The 17,865-nt window shown below is 43.0% G+C and overlaps 1 protein-coding gene across 2 annotated transcripts in view; it reads right to left on the bottom strand.

Moving 5' to 3' along the window:
* The window catches only part of TNS3 (tensin 3), a 586,621-nt gene that overhangs the window by 471,813 nt on the left and 96,943 nt on the right, over window positions 1–17,865 (bottom strand). The window lies entirely within an intron of this gene.

Below are 17,865 nucleotides of genomic sequence, written 5' to 3'. Positions count from 1 at the left end.
GCCACAAACAGAGTCGGCTGAGGTATACAAAAGCACATTTGGAGAAGCCAATTTCTTTTTGGAAGAAGGTCCTGTGGACTGATGAAACCAAGATTGAGTTGTTTGGTCATACAAAAAGGCGTTATGCATGGCGGCCAAAAAACACAGCATTCCAAGAAAAACACTTGCTACCCACAGTAAAATTTGGTGGAGGTTCCATCATGCTTTGGGGCTGTGTGGCCAATGCCGGCACCGGGAATCTTGTTAAAGTTGAGGGACGCATGGATTCCTCTCAGTATCAGCAGATTCTTGACAATAATGTTCATGAATCAGTGACAAAGTTGAAGTTACGCAGGGGATGGATCTTTCAGCAAGACAATGATCCAAAACACAGTGCCAAATCTACTCAGGCATTCATGCAGAGGAACAATTACACTGTTCTGGAATGGCCATCCCAGTCCCCAGACCTGAATATCATTGAACATCTGTGGGATCATTTGAAGAGGGCTGTCCATGCTCGGCGACCATCAAACTTAACTGAACTGGAATTGTTTTGTAAAGAGGAATTGTCAAAAATACCTTCATCCAGGATCCAGAAACTCATTAAAAGCTACAGGAAGAGACTAGAGGCTGTTATTTTTGCAAAAGGAGGATCTACTAAATATTAATGTAACTTTTCTGGTGAGGTGCCCATACTTATGCACCTGTCAAATTTTGTTTGAATGCAGATTGCATGTTTTCTGTTAGTACAATAAACGTAATTTCAAGGTAGAAACATTACTGTGTCCAACAGTTATTAGATATATGAAACTGAAATAGCTGTTGCAAAAAAAACAATTTTTATAAACCATTAAGCTTAAGAATAATAGGGGTGCCCAAACTTTTTCATATAACTGTACATCCGTGTCTCGCAGGTTAAAACCCTCTTCTGGCGCCGGCACTTGGGAGCGGAGCGTGCAGCTCCATGTGTTGCTGTGCGGCCGCACGCTCCGCTCTGGAGTGCCGGCGCCAGAAGAGGGTTTTAACCTGCGAGACACGGACGTATGTCTTGCATGTGGAAATAAGCCCTAAGGGGCTATGTTATGCTGTGGTATTTACAGAAATGCTGTAACCTCTGGGATATTGGGTATGTAGGGTGTGAAGATCTGAGGTTGTGGGTTGTAATAATCTAGGCAGTTTAACATTGCAACTATTTTTATTCCTTACATTCATGGTCTTACAGCAATTCCAGATATTTGGTCACAGTGCAATGTCCCCAGTCTGCAAGATCCCATCCTGGGACCGATAGTTCTGCTGCCCCCATAGCAGGCGATACCTACTGCTTCCTGACTTTTGGCTGGCCCACAGCCTTTGTAGTTCCCTACATTATAGTCTGTAGTCACAGTCCATGCTCCATACCACGACCGTAGCACATCTCCCACTCCAGCTGGCAACAACATTCCTTAAGATAGTTCCTCACATCCAGATGATAGATATCACGATGGGAGCATGTGTATCAATCTCCAGCTGTCAACCCATCTCCAATCTCCATAGGCCATCTTTACAGGGGCACCAGAATCTCACCAACAGGTCCTCGCCTCTCAGCACCAGTGCACCAACTGCCTCACTAAACATGTGGCTTATTGCTCTCCCTCTCCTGGGATCAGCCCCCTGGATGGGCTGAAGTGTTCATGCAGCGCCCCAGAGTCCTGGTCGTTGCAGTACTGTGGCTCCGCCACTAAGGGGAGCTATGGTACGTCTGATGGCACTGAAGGAGTTCATCTGATCAGGTATCACAGACACCAATACATTTCACCGCCGGGCCACCAGGGGGAGCTAAGGGTTCTATTCACTAGGCCACTCCCCACCATTGTGGGTAAACTGGGGGTCAGGCAGGAAGTTAGAGGAAAAAGCTGACTGGGTTGGAACCAGGCAACACCTTGTGGCAGAGGGTGTTGCGGGAGAAGATTCTGTAGGGTCTCTGTCAGGGGTGGGATCCTGACAGAGGCTTGGCAACTTGAGCGAACGTAACGGGACCGTGCCTGCTCAGTATAGCGGCGGTGCTCAAGGAGGGATTGGAAGCGAGATAGATTGTGCTGAGTGAGAAACGAGATCAAAGCAACAAGGAGAATACCAGTAGGGGTCGTGCTGTAAGACCGAGGCAACATCCTACTGAGGCGCACAACCGGCGGCCGGAACGCCGAGGGAGTATTACAATATCTAGCTTCAAGCAATACTCTAAACCAACGGCAGGACAGTCAGTCAGAGGCGGGCTGTCTCATCAAAATCACCTATGCAGTCTTGGGGGGCAACTTGTGGAGAGGGGCGACTCTAGGGTCCCGGAAGAGCTCCGAGCCTACCCGTCAAACGGGTGCCGTTCCAACCGTAACATCAGGGAGGGACGGAGGATTAGCAGAACATCATCTAATCGAGTTGTGAGGGAACTTAAGAAACGGACACAACAGTTGTGGGGACTTTCCGTAAGCACAGCAGGGAAGGACCGCAACACATAGCGCTAGAAGGAAGGCACAGATTTCCACCTGTTAAGAGAACTCTGGAGGTGCCATTGGACCGGCCGGACTTGCGCAGCCTGGTTATCCGGATTCCGGACTGAGGACTCAGAGATCTTCAGTAAAGAGGTAAAGAGACTGCAACCTGGTGTCCTCGTTATTTATTGCACCGCACCACCACAGCCTCACCATCACCATCATTCATCATATCTATCATATCACTGTACGCCCCTCAGCAGGGTCACGGACCGGGCCTAGCCACCGTGACAACCCCAGAGCAGAGACTCAGAGGCCCGGTACCGGGTACCCCTCGGCCCTGCGGCAGTGGGGGCGCTACATTCACACCCTCCCCCTTAAACATTTGCTTTTAGCTCAGAGAATGAAGAATGCTCCAGAAGCCAAGTCTACAGCCTGTCTGCAAGGTGGCCTATAAGAGATGCCCCCTGCAGAGAGGAACAAAGACACACATGCCCCCAACAGATGCAGGACAGAAATGCTAATATATACATTATGTATACATGTGACCTATGCAACAAGTCTACCTTAGCTTACTGTCACTGAAGGGAATCATTGATTCGTGAGGTTGAACACTTTCCAGGAGAGATTTGTTCACCTTAAACTGATGATCAAGCAAATCTCTAATAAACACAACAATGAGATCGACGTACCAGTGCTCTGTGCTGGAAAAAGTCTGTGGCCAGCTCCTCACACAGGGTTTCTTTACACTTATTACAACACAATGCCTGATTCACTTAAATGTAGCTGAGTTGTCACTCTGTGCACAGCGGATGACCAGACCACCACTGTACATCACTGTAACCAGGACCATTTGGGGTTCTGGTAGTTGGAGATCCAGTGATCAGAAGATGACGGCATATCCAAACAAATTTCTGCATAGTTAAAGAATACTTATCGCCTGTGTTACGTTGCCCTTTTTATCTAAAAAAAAAAATAGGCAGGCTGAATTAGATGATTTTATCAAATTATTAGAAAACGTCTGAGAAGGTCCAATGATGCCATCCTACAGGACCTGAGTTTCTGGCTTACCGTCACACAGCTAATTCCGCATGGACAAATATAGTTGAAAAAGTGTGAAAATTGTGTGAAAAAGTGTTTGTCCCCTTCCTTATTTCCTATTCTTTTGCATGTTTGTCAGGCTTAAATGTATACACAACAACAGAGTGAAATAAATCATCAATTAACACACAGGTTATTCACTTATTAAACATTTTACCTACTCAAAAAGGCGAATAGACACAAGTATATTAGACAAAAAATATATACTTTTATTAAATTCGTAAGAAAAAAAAACAAGTAAGAAGCAATAAAAGCACATGAGGGGATAAGTAAGTCCTTTACAGGGAAATTACTGCAAAACATATAGATGGTGGGTATAATTATTAAACAGCATTTAAATTTCCATGGTGTGGTGTTATGGCCAGAATGAAAATAATAATGAAGTGCATGAGAGCATGTCCAGCTTTACATAGTAATTCACAATAAGTGTGAGCTTTGCAGGCCATAAACATCATACAGGATAGAATAATATGGGAAAGCTTAGTTACCAATTGCAATCACACAGGGACTCCAAAGTATGGTTCATCTAGTTGCTTTTCAAGAAGTGTGAAAGGGAAGTGGTAGAGGGGCATAATATACACTCACCGGCCACTTTATTAGGTACACCATGCTAGTAACGGGTTGGACCCCCTTTTGCCTTCAGAACTGCCTCAATTCTTCGTGGCATAGATTCAACAAGGTGCTGGAAGCATTCCTCAGAGATTTTGGTCCATATTGACATGATGGCATCACACAGTTGCCGCAGATTTGTCGGCTGCACATCCCAAAGATGCTCCATACAAGGCAGGATGGATCCATGCTTTCATGTTGTTTACGCCAAATTCTGACCCTACCATCCGAATGTCGCAGCAGAAATCGAGACTCATCAGACCAAGCAACGTTTTTCCAATCTTCTACTGTCCAATTTCGATGAGCTTGTACAAATTGTAGCCTCAGTTTCCTGTTCTTAGCTGAAAGGAGTGGTACCCGGTGTGGTCTTCTGCTGCTGTAGCCCATCTGCCTCAAAGTTCGACGCACTGTGCGTTCAGAGATGCTTCTAGGCCTACCTTGGTTGTAACGGGTGGCGATATGAGTCACTGTTGCCTTTCTATCAGCTCGAACCAGTCTGCCCATTCTCCTCTGACCTCTGGCATCAACAAGGCATTTCCGCCCACAGAACTGCCGCTCACTGGATTTTTTTTCTTTTTCGGACCATTCTCTGTAAACCCTAGAGATGGTTGTGCGTGAAAATCCCAGTAGATCAGCAGTTTCTGAAATACTCAGACCAGCCCTTCTGGCACCAACCACCATGCCACGTTCAAAGGCACTCAAATCACCTTTCTTCCCCATACTGATGCTCGGTTTGAACTGCAGGAGATTGTCTTGACCATGTCTACATGCCTAAATGCACTGAGTTGCCGCCATGTGATTGGCTGATTAGAAATTAAGTGTTAACAAGAAGTTGGACAGGTGTACCTAATAAAGTGGCCGGTGAGTGTATGTCTTCCCAGCCAATAAACAGGTGGCTCATTAACAAGAGATTTAATTACTAAAATAAATGGCCCAATGTCAAGAGGTCTATCAATAGAGTATAAAAATATAAGGGTGGTGTGTAGAAGAATAAAATTAATATGTGTGGCACAAAACATGATCGAGAAGAACATTGCGTTCCACTGTGGAATGCACGCAGCCGTGTCCCATACCAAAAGCGGAAGTGATGAAATCCGCTTAAATGTTTTAGATCACCAAACATATGTAAATATTAGACAAAAGTGACACAAGTAAACACAACCTGTAGATTTTAAATGAAGGTCTTTATTAGTGATGCAAAAATAAATCCAAACCTACTGGGCCCTGTATGAAAGAGTGATTGTCCTTTCCCCCTTAAAGCACTTTAACTGTGGTTTATCACATCTTTGAGAAGCAGAGTTCAAATTCTCTAGTCACACACAGGCCTGATTACTGCCATACTGCCACTTGTTTTCAATCAAGAAATCTCTTAAATAGAACCTGTCTGACAAAGTGAAGTAGACCAAAAGCTTCTCAAAAGGTAGACATCATGCCGCAATACACAGAAATTCGGGAACAAATAAGAAACAAAGTAATTGAGATCTCTCAGTCTGGAAAAGTTTACAAATCAATTTCTCAAGCCTTGGGATGCCAGTGAACCACAGTGAGAGCCATTATTCACAAATGGCGAAAATATGGAACAGAGGTGAACCTTCCCAGGAGTGGCCGGCTGACCAAAATTAGCCCAAGTGCGCAGCAACAACTCATTGAAGAGGTCACAAAAGAACCCACAACAACATCCAAAGAAATGCAGGTCTCCCTTGCCTCAGTTAAGGTCAGTGTTCTTGACTCCACCATAATAATAATCTTTATTTTTAATCTTTATTTTTTATATAGCACTAACATATTCCGCAGCGCTTTAGAGACTGGGCAAAAATGGCCTGCATGGCAGAGTTTCAAGTCAAAAACAACTGCTGAGCAATAACAACATAAAGTCTTGTCTCAGTTTTACTAGAAAACATCTTGCTGATATCCAATCATTTTGTTGGAGAATTCTCTGTAAACTGACAGGACAAAAGTTGAACTTTTTAGAAGATGTATGTCCCATTACATCTGGCATAGAAGTAACATGGCATTTCAGAAAACGAACATCATATCAACAGCAAAATATGGTGGCGGTAGTGGGAAGGTCTGTGGCTGTTTACTGCTTCAGGACCTGGAAGACTTGCTGTGGTAAATGGAACCATGAATTCTGCTGTCTACCAAAATATCCTGAAGGAGAATGTCCGGCCATTTGTTCGTGACCTCAAGCTGAAGTGCCCTTGGGTTGTGCAGCAGGACAATGATCCAAAGCACACCAGCATGTCCACCTCTGATTGGCTTAAGAAAAACAAAATTAAGACTTTGGAGTGGTCTAGTAAAAGACCTAACCTTAATTAAATTGAGATGCTGTGGCATGACCTTAAAAAGCCAGTTCATGCTCGGAAACCCTCTAATGTGGCTGAATTACAACAATTCTTCAAATATGAATAGGCCAAAATTCATCCAGAACATTGTAAAAAGACTCATTGCCAGTTATAGCAAACGCTTGATTACAGTTGTTGCTGCTAAGGGTGGCCCAACCAGTTACTAGGTTTAGGGGGCAATCACACAGGGCCCTGTAGGTTTGGATTTATTTTTCCCTTAATAATAAAGACCTTCATTTAATAACTGTATTTTGTATTTATTTGTGTTATCTTTGTCTAATATTTAAATTTGTTTGGTGATCTGAAACATGTAAGTGTGACAAACATGCAAAAGACTAGGGCAAAAGACTAGGAAATCAGGAAGGAGGCAAACACTTTTTCACACAACTGTATAAACGATCCACAATATATCATTGTATCATTACTTACATAATGAAATCTGTCATGATGGGTCATCTGTAAACCATCATTTGTATAGTCCACTTGAAAATAAGAAACTTTGAAAAATACCTTATCAGAGAAATCTGCTTCTTTCACATCTTGATTGAACATTCATTCAATGCATGGGTAAAACCTGTATTCATCGAAGACAGACTCCCATTAATGAGATAGGAGACAGAATTTGGTGCTATGGCAGAGACATTCTGCTACAAGTTCACTGTCATCTGCTATCTCCGTATTGGAGAAATTTGTATAAACTCAAGATAGATTTTGTCCGTGAATGATCAGTCTAGGAGAAGAAAGAAGCAGATTTATCTGATAATATATATTACAAAGTTTTTTATTTTCAAAAGTGCTATTTATTTATGAACTAAAAATGAATAAAATGATTTTTATTCTTTAACCTCTTACCAACCTTAGGCATATAGTTACATCTAAGGTGGCTTTCCCCTGTTAGCTGCGGGCTCCGGTAATGAGCCGCAACTTTTCTGGCACATCTCAGCTGATTTCATCAGCTGATGTGCTTCTAACAGCTGCAGGTGGAATCACGATCCACCTGTAGGGGGTGTGCTGGGGGCTAATTTACGCACTGCATCCCTGTGTGCATCTTCTTAATAAAATTGGATAAAATAATACAGTTGTAGCACACATCTTACATGTAAGGAAGTAAATTTATCAAGACCATTGTCACATGCAAAATATGTGTCTAGAAGACCATATTAAGGACAACTGCACAACAGATATCCAAAAACATAGACTAGAAGTCATAGAATCCCATAAAACATATGTAAACTTTATTAGATATAAATATAGCAATATTAAATCATACAGGTACAGTAGCAAAAGGGTGGAGAACAATGCGCACACTCAATAGCCACACATATGAAAAGAAAGGGGGCTGAGCGGTACCACCACTACATTACCATAGTCACAGCCTATAATGAAACCCAGCTATCACAATTGTATCAAGGCCAATGCCTACATGACACACAGGCCATTGCCAAACATGCGATCCATATGAAGTAGAGGAATATTACCTGGTATATGCAGTGGCGGATGACCGCCAGCTCCCACCCCAACGCGCATTTCGAAGCACCAAACTCCTTCCTCAGAGGGCGTGGAGAAGAGTGTCCAAAGCACATTTTTAAATAGCACTAACAGGAAGTAGGAACATCCCTAGCATATCGCACTGACCGCCTCCCATGCTAGGCACAGCGCACCCGCCATGCGCCGGCACCGGAAACACGTGGGGCCCACGTGATCTGGCGCCGGGCAACAAGAAGAGAAATGCCGCGCCCAGCAGAAGGCATCCACTGCACATGCGCGGCGCACACACTATACGGCGGCCATACCCTACCACGACATTTTAGGGATTTCCATCAATGCAATGGGGCGCTGTTAAGGGTGTGTGGTATCGATCTGTTGAATATTAATATTAGGGGAGGGAATCTAACGAAATGCTTGACCCAATTGGAGACCAGGTGGATCTGGATGTTGCAGACTATTCACCCGAAAGGATTAAATGAGAACATGTTGTTTGCCCCCTTCTTGTGATCCCCATGTGCTGGGCACCAGTGTGCGTCACATGGGCTCCACATATGTTTTTATTTTTTAATTGTATATTGATTGTTTTTTTTATGTTTAGTTTCGGTACTTGCGGAATTGGTTGGATATCAAGAACGTACATGAATACCAAAGCTTCGTGTGGAGAGAGTCTTCAATCTTGTTATTTTCATCATTCTATATTAGTTGACCAGTTAATTTTGTGATTGTTTTATGCTTTATACTTTATGAGCACATAATGTATTCATATGTAAATGTAACTGTTCTGTTTGGGACTGTATACCTAGTGGGTCTAATATGGTTTTCTGCGTACTTTGCAATATAAGTTGATATGTTATTATATCATGATAATTCTGTATATATGTGTGCATAATTATCTATGTATATGGGGTATTAATGAGATATATTTGTGCTACACACTTGATTACTTTTTTGCTTTGTAGTGTATAATTATCATTATATAGCTTAGTATTTAACTTTTGGCTGTATGTTTGGTCTAGATAAAATTACTTGTGGTGTGTTAATTATATATTATGCGGTCTGGGTAATGATTTGCAGGAGAGATATATATATGCATTCAAGTGGCCATTCTTTTGGTATGACCGCCGTATAGTGTGTGCGCCGCGCATGCGCAGTGGACGCCTTCTGCTGGGCGCGGCGTTTCTCTTCCTGTTGCCCGGCGCCGGATCACGTGGGGCCCTACGTGTTTCCGGTGCACATGGCGGGTGCGCTGTGCCTAGCATGGGAGGCGGGCAGTGCGATATGTTCACTTGGATCGCATGTTTGGCAATGGCCTGTGTATCATGTAGGCATTGGCCTTGATACAATTGTGATCGCTGGGTTTCATTATAGGCTGTGACTATGGTAATGTAGTGGTGGTACCGCTCAGCCCCCTTTCTTTTCATATGTGTGTCTATTGAGTGTGCGCATTGTTCTCCATCCTTTTGCTTCTGTGCCTGTGTGTTTTAATATTGCTTTATTTATATCTAATAAAGTTTACATATGTTTTATGGGAGTCTATGACTGCTAGTCTATGTTTTTCAATAAAATTGGGTACATGTTGCTTGTAAAGTGTCATGTAATGTGATATTGTTTTATTGTGCAAAATGTTCATGTATGGTGCACATAATATATCATTATGGGTTAGGGATAGAGATAGGGAGATATACTAAGGTTCAGTGTTAGTAAGCATTAATATAGGAAGAGCAGTGGGGGACACTCTAGATTAGGAGATTAGATTGAGTTAAGATAAGAAATAGTTAAACCAATAGGATGTTAGCTAGTGGGAGGAGCTAGAGAAAGGGTGAGGAGAATTTGTTCCTGAGGTAGTTAGTAAGGGAGGAGAAAGAAGAACAGTGAGGTGACTGACCAGAGCTGTGTTATGACAGAGGCTCACGAATCCAGACCCTACGGGTGGACAGTCACACGGGCACAAGCAGAATTGGGCAGCATGAGAGAAACAGCGGCTAGGCTTATGGGACACTTCTGTGACATCCAGGACCTACGGTCTGACTAGGATTGGCAGCGGAATCCTTTACTTTCACCAAGGATGGGGAAAATGGACGGGGAACACCAGGAACAAGATAGTCTGGATACTCAGGGAGCTGCGGTACCAAAGGATACGGTACGGAAACAAATGGTGACAAGAAGAACTAGGGACAGTTCAGGGGAAAGAATGTCCATCCTGTATGAAGATGGCTGTGCGGTGTCTGTATCTAAACTGGATGAGCTCAGTAAAGTTGTTATGTTTGAATTGAACTTGGACTTTGATGGTTATTGTGTGTTGCTGCACAAGACCAGGATCCTGCAACCTGAGGAGGACTCTAACCCACAAGTGAGTGAAACGCATTGCACACACAGCACACACCAGAAGGAACACTTTGTTAATGCAGCGGCGCACCAGGGTGTTTCCCGGAACAGTAGCCCCTCGCCATGACTACCTCCGCGGCCCCGATACAGCTTGGCATAGTCAGTAGGATCAAGATTCCTCGCATATAGATAATGGAGGAACCCCCAGCATGGCAAGATGGTGGCCATGAGAGACTTTAAAATGGCGAATGATGGCGCGGAGGCTTGCATTAGCTCTGTTCATTGTCGGCTTCCTGGACTGAAAATGGTGCAAAAATCCATCTGGCAGAGACAGTGGCCTGAGCTTGGGCCACATCCCTTGGTGAACGGTGCCCACCCATGGTGAGAGCGGTGAAAAAAGAAGACACCTGTCCCATTGCAGCAGATCCCTGAAGAGCGGGAGGAGTCCGATGCTGAATGGGTGGAGTGACCGGAGATGGCTCCACCATGGCCCGTGTGGGGCCCAGAAGAAGAAGACTACATGTGGAGCTGTGCATTTTGAGAAATGGCACTGGCGGTGATGGCTCACTCGTACACCTGAAGCTGCTGCGGTGTAGCCCGTATTAAGTGGAAGTGGCAGCAGGCAGAGGAAAGGACCCAGCCTGGAAAGCTGTGGGGAATTACCGACAGCATGGATGAATGTCGACTTGACTGGCTCCCGCAGACTATCGTGGAGCGGGATGCCAGACCCGGAAACCAAGGGTGATCCAGAAAAGCCCGAGCTCAGTCCGGAAGGTGCGAGCCCGGAAGTTAGAGGACCTCAGGCTCGACCTGGAGGAGCCTGTCCCAGAGGAGCTAGACCCGGAGGACCCCAACCTGGAGGAACCTGCCCCAAGCCACCCTGAACCGGAGTTCGCACGGGTTGACATTAACTTTTAGGATTGCTACTTCCTATAGGTGGCACTAGAGTTCTAGTCCTCCTTTCTGAAGAGACAATTTGTAAGAGAGCATTTCTGCTACACAGAGCAGGGCTGAAGTAAAAAAAATGTTTTTAAAAATATTAAAACAATAAAAAAAATAAAAAAATATAAGTTTAAGTCACCCCCAATCAAAATTAAACACTAAAAAAAACATATTTGGTATTGCCAAGTTCAGAATCACCTGGTCTATCAATCTATAAAATTAATTAATTGAACGGTAAACGGCGTAACAAGGAAAAAAAATTAAAATGCCAAAATTACATTTTTGGTAGCCACTTACATTGCAATAAAATGCAATAATGGGTGATCAAAGACTGTATCTACACCAAAATGTCATAAAAAAAAAAACGTCAGCTCAGTACGCAAAAAAAATGTACTCTCATCCAGCCCCAGACCACAAAAAATGGAGGCACAACGGGTCTTGGAATATGGCGACTTTTTTTTTATTTTTTTGAAACTTTGTATTTTTTTTTCATCACTTAAATTAAAAAGGATCTATACTTGTTTGGTGTCTACGAACTCATATGACCTGGATAATCATATTGGCAGGTCAATTTTAGCATGTAGTGAACATGGTAAAAAAACAACTGTGAGATTGCACTTTTTTCTAGCAATTTCCCCGCACTTTGAATTTTTTCCCGTTTTCCAGTACACTAAATTGGCAAAACCAATGGTGTCATTCAAAAGTAAAACTCGTCCTGCAAAAAACAAGCCCTCACATGGCCATATTGACAGAAAAATAAAAAAGTTATGGCTGTGGGAAGAAGGGGAGCAAAAAGGTGGTGCAGGGGTTAAAGGGGTTTCCCATGAATAAAGTACATTTTAGTCAATAGATCTTGGAATAATAATAATTTCCACAATTGGATGTGTTTAAATAAAATGTTCCTGTGCTGAGATAATCTTATAAATGTGCCTCTGCTGTGTAATAGCCGTGTCTGGCCGTACAGGGACATGGTCTGCAAATAACAGTGCCACATTTCTAAGATTATCTCAGCACAGGTACTGCTTTTTAACATCCAATTGTGGAAATTATTATTATTCCAAGATCTAGTGATTAAAATGTACAGGGTGGGCCATTTATATGGATACACCTAAATAAAATGGGAATGGTTGGTGATATCAACTTCCTGTTTGTGGCACATTAGTATATGGGAGGGGGGAAAATTTTCAAGATGGGAGTTGACCATGGAGGCCATTTTGAAGTTGGCCATTTTTGGATCCAGCTTTATTTTTTCCAATGGGAAGAGGGTCATGTGACATTGTGAGAATTTCACAAGAAAAACAACGGTGTGCTTGGTTTTAACGTAACTTTATTCTTTCATGAGTTATTTACAAGTTTATGACCACTTATAAAATGTGTTCAAAGTGCTGCCCATTGTGTTGGATTGTCAATGCAACCCTCTTCTCCCACTCTTGACACACTGATAGCAACACCACAGAAGAAATGTTAGTCTAAGGGGGTCAGATTCCTTGTAGGAGTGCTCGGACCTGACACGCATAATGTGGTGGTGCACCATCTTGCTCGAAAAACTCAGGGAATGTGCCATCTTCAGTGCATAAAGAGGGCAACACATCATCATGTAGCAATTTCAGATATCCAGTGGCATTGAGGTTTCCCTTGATGAAGAATGGCCCCACTATCTTTGTACCTCATATACTACACCATACCATCAAAATAAAGTTGGATCTAAAAAGGCCAGCTTCAAAATGGCCACCATGGTCACCACTCATCTTGAAAAGTTCCCCCCTTCCCATATACTAATGTGCCAGAAACAGGAAGTTGATATCACCAACCATTCCCATTTTATTTAGGTGTATCCATATGAATGGCCCACCCTGTACATTGGAAAACACCCCTTTACGCACTAATAGTTATGGAATAAATTAGTGGTGCATTCCTAATAGAAAAAATATTGATTCCTCAATGAGTAAATGGATTTTCCTGACTTACTCCTTTCCTGCCTCATTTTACATTGTAAATACTAAATTTGCACAGGGTGTAACATAGTAACAAAGTAACATAGTTAGCAAGGCAGAAAAAAGACATTTGTCCATCCAGTTTAGCCTATATTCCGTTAGAATAAATCCCCAGATCTATGTCCTTCTAAAGAACCTAATAACTGTAAGATACAATATTGTTCTGCTCCAGGAAGACATCCAGGCCTCTCTTGAACCCCTGGACTGAGTTCGCCATCACCACCTCCTCAGGCAAGGAATTTCAGATTCTCACTGCCCTAACAGTAAAGAATCCTCTTCTATGTTGGTGGAAAAACCTTCTCTCCTCCAGATGCAGAGAATGCCCCCTGGTGCCCATCACCTTCCTTGGTATAAACAGATCCTCAGCGAGATATTTGTATTGTCCCCTTATATACTTACACATGGTTATTAGATCGCCGATCAGTCGTGCTTTTTCTAGACTAAATAATCCTAATTTTGCTAAATTCTCTGGGTATTGTAGTTCCCCCATCCCCTTTATTAACTTTGTTGCCCTCCTTTGTACTTACTCTAGTTCCATTATATCCTTCCTGAGCACCAAATCTGTACACAGTACTCCAGGTGCGATCTAATCAGAGATTTACCCAGTGGTTTCCCGTTCAGTGTGTAATGGTGATACTGATTCCTTCTTCCCATGTGTATAACCTTACATTTATCATTGTTAAACCGCATCTGCCACCTCTCGGCCTAAGTTTCCAACTTATCTAGATCCATCTGTAGCAGAATACTATCTTCTCTTGTATTGACTGCTTTACATAGTTTTGTATCATCTGCAAATATCGATATTTTACTGGGTAAACCTTCTACCAGATCATTAATAAATATGATGAAGAGAATAGGTCGCAACACCGACCCCTGTGGTACCCCACTGGTCACAGTGACCCAGTTAGAGAATATACCATTTATAACCACCCTCTGCTTTCTATCACTAAGCCAGTTACTTAACCATGTACACACATTTTCACCCAGACCGTGTACTATTTAATTTCCTATGATTTTTGTACCTTTTTAACAGGAATGTCCATTTTTTAACAGTAAAAAGTCACCCAGAAAGCTATACTCATCTGTGCATTAGTCATATCCTCGACTGTCATTGCTCTCTGAATGATTGCATCCATGTTTTAATAGTCTACCATATGGGGAAAACATAAAACATATTTAGAGAATGTTCTAGTTAATGGATAAAATCCCATATTTGGATCTAATCATGTTGTTACTATGTGGAATTATTACATACTGTTATAGAGGAACCATAATCATTCTCTGTATAGACACATGCACATGTGCTGCTTTTCCCAATACCATGTAATCTTTTGCTATTTCTCTTTCATTTTGTCATTATCTCCTAACTTACTAGTGATACCGGTGGGGTGATAATCAGGGCCGGCGTTAGGGGCAGGCAGACCAGGCAGCTGCCTGGGGCCCCCGCTCCCCCAGGGGCCCCCAGCTAGCGGCAAGTCACGCAGCCGCTATGGGGCCCCTGTGAGGCAGGGGGGCCCGCCTGCCGCCAGCGCCGACTCCCCCGCCGTATTGAACTATACCGGCGTCTGCCGGTACAGTTCAATGCAATGTTGGAGAGAGCGTCACCTGACGCTCCCTCTCCCATCATTCCCCACTCTGCCTCTGACACAGCGGGTGTGCGTAATCACGCACTCACTGTGTGCCAGGCAGTGCGGCGGCAGCCGCCGACACAGGAGCAGGGAGCAGCGCAGGCTCGGGAAGAGGTGAGGAGCTTGTGTTTATTTTTTTTACTGGACTGTGCGGCCATTCTCGGGAGGAGAGAGGCAGGGAGGGGAGGGAAGGGGGGATGTGGGCTGTGCTGTATACTACTGTGTGGGCAGCAGTGCTGTATACTACTGTGTGCAGTGCTGTATACTACTGTGGGCTGTGCTGTATACTACTGTGGGCAGTGCTGTATACTACTGTGGGCTGTGCTGTATACTACTGTGGGCAGTGCTGTATACTACTGTGGGCAGTGCTGTATACTTCTGTGGGCTGTGCTGTATACTACTGTGGGCTGTGATGTATACTACTGTGGGCAGTGCTGTATACTACTGTGGGCTGTGCTGTATACTACTGTGGGCTGTGCTGTATACTACTGTGGGCTGTGCTGTATACTACTGTGGGCAGTGCTGTATACTACTGTGGGCAGTGCTGTATACTACTGTGGGCTGTGCTGTATACTACTGTGGGCTGTGCTGTATACTACTGTATGGGCAGCAGTGCTGTATACTACTGTGTGCAGTGCTGTATACTACTGTGGGCTGTGCTGTATACTACTGTGGGCAGTGCTGTATACTACTGTGGGCAGTGCTATATACTACTGTGTGTGCTGTGCTATATACTACTGTGTGGGCTGTGCTATATACTACGTGGCTGTGCTATATACTACTATGTGGGCTGTGCTATATACTATGGGGGTATATTATATTCTATGGGGGAGGCTGTTATATACTATGTGGCTGTGTTATGTATTTGGGGGGTACATTATACATTATATTCTATGGAGGGGGCTGCATTATATTCTGTGGGGGTCTTTATTAGATTTTATGAGGGATGATTGCATCATACCCTTTGATGGGGCTACATTATATTCTATGGGGAGGTGGGCAGTATTATATCCTGTTTGGGGCTTACATTATATTCTATGGGGGCTGTATTATATTTATATTCTATGAGGGGTGATTGCATCATACTCTATGAGGGGACTACATTATACTATATGGGGGCTGCATTATATTCTATGGGGAGGTTACATTATACTCTGTGGGGGGTTACATTATACTCTGGGGTGGCTGCATTATACTCTGTGGGGTGGCTGCATTATACTCTGTGGGGTGGTGGCTGCATTATACTATATGTGGGCTGAATTATTCTGTATCGAGGACTATGGGCAATACATTATACTATATGAAGAACTATAGGGTGCATTATACTATGAGAAGTGAATTGTACTACATGGATGACTATGGCGGTGCATTATACTATATGGAGCACTGTGAGGAGTGTATTATGCTACATGGAGGACTGAGGAGTATATTTTAATATATGGAGGACTATGAGGAGTGTATTATACTATATGGAGGACTATGGGAAGTGTATAATACTATATGGAGGACTATGAGGAGTGTATTATACTATATGGAGGACTATGGGGCACATTATATTATATGGAAGACTATGGGGTGTGCATTTTACAATATGGGGGACTGTGGTGCACATTATAATATATGGAGGACTATGGGGTGTATTATACTAAACAAGCAAAATGCTGCATATTCATTGGGTGATTGGATTGTTTATGCCGGAATAAAAATCCTTGTTCTCAGCAGGACGCCGCCAGTGTAAACTGTAGATGTGCTGCTGATAACATGATACTGTATGGTGATCTGTTAGTGATCTATTAGTGATCGTTCTGTCACCTTCATTCTTTCTCAGATGGTGGAAAGAGGCCAGGAAACAAACGACCAACAACTTCAGTATTGTCGATCACACATGTTTAGCGGCCTGAGATCAGCGCATGTAAATACAACCAAAATGCTTCTGTATGATGTGCAATATGTTAGCATTTGGGGCCCCATTTTAAACTTTGCCTAGGGCCCCACTTTGCCTAAAACCGGCCCTGGTGATAATATTTCAATGCAGAATGAAGTGCTTTATTTTGAGGGCTTTAGACGGAGTATAACTTCTTTTACTGACATCTAGTGGACAATATAAAAACTGCATTATATTATAATTCATGTTTAGAAGGACAGTCATATAGAACAGATCTGCCAAAAATTAAACAAAAAATCTCTCAACCCTCATTAAAAAACAAAGCAGAATACCAGAGGGAGCTTTTGTCACATATTCCAGTCTAATATTTAGCAGAAGTGTCCCAATTGTCATGCACTGAAAGTTACTATCCGCTAAATATTAATTTCTCTTCATCAGCATTCTGCAAGTACTAAAGGATCTGAAACTTTCACTTACCAACATGTATTGTACCTGCCATTGTTCAAGGGCTTGCCTGTCTGAAGCTGAAAATCTGCCTGGTTGTTATGCCTATATGCAGTATATGGAAGCCAGGATCAGAAGTGCAACAATCAGAGGAAAATATAATAGAAACACGTGCACTGCTTTTGTATTTGTCACCCACTCCTGGTTTCAGCTTATAAAAACTAATGTAGGAAACTGACCACAAAACTACCGTGTAGACATGGCATAACTGAGAGGAAATGAAAGATTTTGTCCCCTCTCTTCTTGTACTCATCAAATTATATAACACTGTACTTACAATTGCTCATTGTTCTCTTCTACCCAGCTAATTTGCCTCTTTTCCATTAGGTCTATGACTTCACCTCATTAAAAACAGGCTAGCTGAATCCTTCTAAGTTCCATGAAGAAATAGGAGGTCAATGTTCCCTGCATAAGTCATCCTCTTCTTCAACTCCTGAACCAGTTGTTCTGTTTCTTCCCCTGCAAAAGACTTTGCAGTGATGTAGAATTGTAGTTCTACTGATCACTCATGCAGTGAAAAAAGACGTCCAGTTTCTATATAGAGGATTCATGAAGGATTCAGCTAGTCAGTTTTTAATCCTGTGATGTTATAGACCCATT

The sequence above is a fragment of the Ranitomeya variabilis genome, chromosome 6 (genome assembly GCF_051348905.1).
Source record: "Ranitomeya variabilis isolate aRanVar5 chromosome 6, aRanVar5.hap1, whole genome shotgun sequence".
NCBI lineage: Eukaryota > Metazoa > Chordata > Amphibia > Anura > Dendrobatidae > Ranitomeya > Ranitomeya variabilis.
This window is presented reverse-complemented; position numbering and strand designations above follow the sequence as displayed.